The 6,441-nt window shown below is 42.2% G+C and overlaps 1 long non-coding RNA gene across 1 annotated transcript; it reads left to right on the forward strand.

Annotated features, from left to right (window-relative positions):
- Window positions 1–320: 320 nt before the first annotated feature.
- Window positions 321–1,331, forward strand: LOC136790756 (uncharacterized). The gene is made up of 2 exons (XR_010831281.1): window positions 321–647; window positions 1,272–1,331. It is a non-coding gene; the product is annotated as an uncharacterized lncRNA (long non-coding RNA).
- Window positions 1,332–6,441: the final 5,110 nt, after the last annotated feature.

Here is a 6,441-nt window from a genome sequence, read left to right on the forward strand (position 1 = left end):
AGGCCACGCCTGGCGTGGGCTGTCTCGGTCTGAGGACGAGAAGGCTGCCAAGAGGTGCTTGAAGACGAACCCGCGTCCTGCATGGCGGTGCACAGAGAACAGCAGCAGATCCCTCAAAACGGGCACGCAGAGAGCTGTTCCTCTGCAGAAGCAGAAGTCTTCAGGTCTGCCACGAAGCAGCGCAGGAGTGCAGCGTAAAGACCCTTCAAGATGCTTGGTTTCCAGTTCTTCCCAGGACGGGGCAATAAAATGATAGAATAATCATAATAAATAAATAAATACATTGCAACAACAATAATAATAAACAACAACCAGTAAAACCACTTTCCTCTCTGATTTGGTGTCATTTTTGCGACTGCACCTGGACTCCGGGATGCCCCTCTGGTCTCCCCCAGACAGGAAAGATACTGATGGGTGTGGAGTGGGCCCAGCCCAGGGCACATGAGGGAGTGAGGGGCCGCGGCACACGGCATACAAGGGCAGGCTGAGGGACCTCCTTTGGTCAGCACGAAGGAGAGAAGGCTCAGGGGTGGACCTGACAGCTGCCTGCAGCTGCCTGCTGGGAGGGAGTAGAGAAGATGAAGCCTGCGTCTTCTCTGAGGGGCTCTGTGGCAGAAACGTGAGCAGCACCAGGCCCACACTTGCAGGTGGAGACAGCCCAGCTAGCAAAAAGGAAAAATTTTCCCCGCAACAACGTTCAGACAGAACGAGTGGCCAGAAAGGCTGCGGAGTCTCTGTCCTGGGGTGTAGCTGACTTTTACTGCACAAGGCTGGGTGTTTGTATCCTGGACTCACAAAATGGTTTGGGTCGGAAGGCACCTTAAATACCATCCAGTTCCAACCCCGTGCCATAAGCAGGGACACCTTCCACTAGACCATTTTGCCCAAAGCCCCATCCAACCTGTCCCTAAACACTTACAGGAATGGGACATTGCTGTAGCTTAACCTGGCAGGCAGCTAAGCTCCACTCAGCTGTTTGTTCTCCCTTCTACCCCCCTCTCCTCCCGTAGAGCTCTAGAGCTGAAAAGTCCTTTGAATATTGTAGTCGTTGTACTGCAACACTTAAAACATCAGCTTGTTTTCAATATTATTCTCATCCTAAATCCAAAACACTGCACCATACCACCTACTATGAGGAAAATCAATTCTATCCTAGTTGAAACCGGGACGGTATCCACCCCTTATTCCACACCATTTATGTCATGCTCTAGTCCCACACTTTCCAATGAATCATTGCTTTTCATATGTGTTTATAACATACGAACTTGCAGGTGGAGACAGCCCAGCTAGTAATTTTTGAAACAAGTGCACACTTTCCTAAACTTAATATGCTTCATGCTGGAGTTTCCCTTCATTCTCATAGAATCGGAGACACAGAGTATAACAGAGTAAAAAAACGTTCATATGTTAATATTCTTGCCCTGATATCCACACCCACTTCGTGCCTCCACCTACCATGAAACAAGTGAGCAGGCAAAAAAAATAATAATACAAAAATAAAAAATATATTATTAAGAACTCTTACAGAATTATTTATGTGAAGGCAAAGCAGAGCCAAGTCCTGGTTTTAGTTGAATCAGTAATGTCCACAACAGAAATGCTTTCAAACATTTTACAGTGAAAATCTTTGTCTGTGCAAATGACTTAGTCAAAACCTACTATTTATGCAAGTTAACTAAACATGACTTCAGTACAAAAAAACTGGGTTTATGTTTCTTTCCCAAAGAATTGTCCTCATATTCTTGCTTCCAGAACGGTTTGTTTCTACAGACAAAGAGGAAAAAAATATCTCATTTCAATGCAATATGTGGTAGGAGACAAATAACAAGACAGGTGATGATAAACATATGCAGAGAGAGCAAGTTTGCTTCAGGAGTAAGAAGTAATCCACATACACATTTACTTTTAACTGAACCTGAAATGTCTTAGTTTCAATCACTGAGTCCAAAGATGCTGTCCGCATGCCAGTTCTGCTTAGAGTGAATGGTTAATGGAAAAACAAAAATCTAGTCCTTTTTTTTTCTTTTCTTAAATAAAGTTAAAAAAAATAACAATTTATGCCTATTATAGCTATTAGAGCGATTCCAGAGAAGGGCCAAGAGGATGATCAGAAGGCTGGAGCACCTCTCCTGTGAAGAAAGGCTGCACTGTACAACCTGTACTTTATGCTGCACTGTACAACCTGTTACGTAGCAGTAACAGGTTGGGGGTAATGGAGGACTGCTGCCCCTCCCAAAACGTAGTTGCCACTGTTAGCGTTCATGAAAACACATAATCCACAAAGTGATTATATGAAGGTGCTTTATTAGGCGCCAGAAGTTAGGGGCATGCCTGCCCAAATCTAACTTCGTCTGATTTGTTTTCTTAGTTCTCTTTTATCTCCTAAGATACTACATATGCATTAGGTTTCACAACTCATCTATGCATATTCATTTCCTAGCTCCACCTAGCCTCGCTTCGTATGCTAATTATCTTATCAGTCCCTCTGCGCTTACGTATTACTCTCTGGTGGTCGTCCGGGTGGTCGTCGGGATGAAGTAAGATGTCTTCATCAGAGTTGAACTTTTTAACCTTTCCTTTTCACGCATGCTCTCTGAGCCCTTGGTCTCAGTCCAAACCGCAAGGTTGGTTTGATCCAGTTCCCAGAGTCCAAGAAGCCCCAGTTATCTAGATGTCTTGCAAATTGAGCATTCTTTTAATCCTCCTTACTCCTCATCATGAATTGGTGCATTCTCATGTTACCCTTGCACATATATTTTGTATCTTCCAAGCGCAGCCTCGGAACAATACATCGCAAATGTAACATACTAAACAATATTGTATTATTTCTTCTTCCATTACTAACATTTCCCCCCTTTGAAAGCATTTCACTCCTTTCGAGGAGGGCAAATGCTTTCACTAACTAACTAAAATATTTTACACTCAGTGCTCACCAATAATATAATCACGGAAAATTACATCATTAAGAATCAAAGAAATTACAAAGATTAGGATTGTCACAACATTTCGTAAGTCCACCACTTCTGCTTTATGTTACGTTCACCCTTCTGGTTGGGTTCACTTGATCTGAAACTGATCTTGTCTATTCGGTTTTCATTCCATTTCACCTCCTGGGTTCCTCAGATTCTTTCTCTGAAATCCAAAGTTGTTAGATGCCGGTGGAGGATATTGAGGATGTGGTTCCATTTGCCGAGCAATAGTTTGCATCACTGTCCAGTTCCAGGTTGTCTTCCTTAGAATCAGACTTTTCAGCATTATAAATGTTAACCAAATTAGTACCCCTACAATCACCAATATAATTATTGTCTCCAGTAAGGACTTAACCCAATTACTAATATTCCATCCACTAAAAATTTTATCCAACCAGCTTGTTGTCATATCTTTCTCTTCCTGTTCTGCATCTTGTTCCACTCGAGCCAGTTGTTCTATGTCATGTTCTACATCAATAGTCACATTTGGAATGTGGATGCAGCAATGATCAATACGATCTTTTAGAAATCCACATATTCCATGTTCCTTTAATAACAGTGTATCTAATGCCAATCGATTTTGTAGCACCATTTTAGTTGTAGATTGTAGTTGGATATTAAGGTCTCTAAAGCCTTCTTTTGTGGCTCTCGCAAGCCTACTCACTTGTCCTGTAAGTTTATAAATCATTTCCCTATTTCGATAAGTAGCTACCTGTGCAAATAGAGATTCTAACGCCCAACTGAATTTTACTCCATCCGAGGGTTCATGCCATGTATATTCATCTGCCCCTTCTTCTAAACTTCTTTTTGCCCTACTAATTTGTAGGGTTTCCAACTTTCCCTTAAAAGGAGACTTTTTCCATATTGGACACAATGTGGGGAGTCCTAGAGTTATTTCTTTTACTTCCCCATCTATCGGTGGGTGTGTAGTCCAAGTTCCATCACTGGCTGCCCGTACAAATTGTCCTGGACTTTTTATGGTACTATAGCTACAATCCACTGCGACTTGACTAGCCTGGCTATTTCTTTCCGAATTGTACTTAATTCCTCGGCAAGCACATCCTGCCCTAAGAGCTATCAATACCGGAAGTAAGTGCTCGACATCTTCATTATTACTGTCGCAAGTATATTTCTTCTCACAAGTCCACCAAGCTACCTTTGTTGACTCTTGTCTACCACTACTGTCAACCCGGCTTACTGTATAAAACTGATCAGTTCCATTCTGCTTTCCCTGCCATTTAATACACCATGATGTATTCCCTCCATACTGGAATTTCTGCAATAAACTTACTGTCCAGTCACTATCCCACCCTTTCATTCCTTTTGGCTTATTTTTCTCTTGACATTCCCAAACAATCTTTTCTCTAACTCCTTCTACTACACGTAGTTCGTCGTAATAACACTGTCCCACATTCTTAAATCTGCCTATCGTTATGAAATGGTAGTTCTTTTCACATTCAGACCTCGATGTTGGGGGGCTCAGTTTCCTATAGTATTGTGTAACATTTATCTTCTCTAAAACTTTCACTTCTTTACATTGAATTGTTCCATTTCCTTTTACTTGGGGCAGTGGGGAGGTTATTATACCCCACTCAAGCGGGTCCCCTGTTGCTTTTGGAATGGGCAAACAAGCAGTAATTCTATCAGTTCCTTTCATTATGGCAAAATCTTTAATCAATCCTACCAGTAAATTCTCTGATGGTTGCCTGTGTGGGATCTGTACCACTTGTGTCCATGGTGCCTGGCCCTCTCTTCTTCTTCTAGATCCTTTTTGGTGGGCTACCAATATTCCTTTATCCAATTTCGGATATACCAATATCTCTCTTATCCCGTAATCTGTGCTATTTTCATGTGTTACCATGCACCGGTAGTTTCCTTTGTTGACTTTAGTAACACTAAACAGGGTTAAGGTGGTAGCTCCTCTCAGTTGTTGGCCCAATTCTATGGTTATACTTACGTACGCCTTCCCCTCCCATCCAGCCTTCAATCCTGTATTGTCCCTGGTTGTGTCTACGTATATTTCCTGGCTCTGTCCGGAGTCACTTATTTTTTCCCAGACCACCTGTAGAGAGCTAATTGTTATTGGTTTATCGTTGTGCATTCCACATTCCAAAGTAACATTTTCTCCTCTGAATATTTCCTCTTTCTTATATTTTTCTGGTATTTCTAGGAACCCAATTACAAGGTATTTACACAAAACAATTACTGTTATCGTTACTGTTGTTAAGAACCCCAAGATTGTATGGTTATACGCGCTTCATCTGTAGTTTTGTATCTCCGATTGCTCGCACTGACCAAAATTCGGGAACCTTTTTCACCCGAGTATAATGAATCCAAGCATCCACCCCTTCTACCTTTACAGCTGTAAAAGTAGTCAATAATACTTGATAAGGTCCAGCCCACCGTTCTCTCAGGGGTTCTTCATTCCAGTTTTTAATGTACACTCGGTCACCTGGCTGAAAGTCGTGGACAGGATTTTCCAGTGCCAACGGTCGGTTCCACACCAGAACACTTTGAAGTTGAGCTAAAGTTTTACCAAGAGACAATACATAATTATAAACATCCTGGCTCCCTGTTATATGCATATTAGGATTTGGTTCTGGGGATTCATAAGGCTTTCCATACGTAATCTCGTATGGGCTTACTGACATTCCACTCCTTGGCTTTATCCTTATTCTCAGTAAAGCTATAGGCAAAGCTTGTGGCCATTGTATTTTGGCTTCCTGGCACATTTTACTGATCTGTCCCTTTAGAGTTTGGTTCATCCTTTCTACCTGTCCACTAGATTGGGGTCTCCATGCAGTATGTAAATTCCAAGAAATTCCTAATAGCCGACTTACGTCTTTAACCACAGATGCAACAAAGTGCGGCCCCCTATCCGAGGATATTCCTAATGGTACCCCAAACCTCAGAATGATTTCCCGCAGTAACCATTTTACTGTCTCTTTAGCTTGATTGGTGCGACAGGGAAGGGCTTCTGGCCATCTGAAAAAGGTGTCAACCCCTACTAACAAATACCTACATCCCCTAGTCCTAGGTAACTCTACAAAATCAACTTGCCAGTAATCTCCTGTTTCTATTCCTACTCTAACTCTTCCCATTTCAGCATGTTTTCTTGCTACTGGATTATTTTTCAGACAAATCTCACACTTTGACATTACTGATTTTGCCATTGTTAACATATGTGTAGAGATAACGCTACATTTTAAAATGTTACCATTGCCTCTGCACCCCAATGACACTCATTATGTCTTGTCTGAAGTATTTCTCGCATCACCAAGGGGGGTATTACTACCTGGCCCGTAGCGGTTACATACCATCCATCAGAGTTCTTTCGGGCCTTTAGGAGATTTGCTAATTTCTCATCCTCTGGTGAATATCTTGGTTCCTTGGGAAGATTAAGACAAGTGGGGCCTACCTTGAGTGGTACCAAAGCCATTACATTCCACACCTCCCGAGCAATTTGTCGAGC

The sequence above is a fragment of the Anser cygnoides genome, chromosome 4 (genome assembly GCF_040182565.1).
Source record: "Anser cygnoides isolate HZ-2024a breed goose chromosome 4, Taihu_goose_T2T_genome, whole genome shotgun sequence".
Lineage (NCBI taxonomy): Eukaryota > Metazoa > Chordata > Aves > Anseriformes > Anatidae > Anser > Anser cygnoides.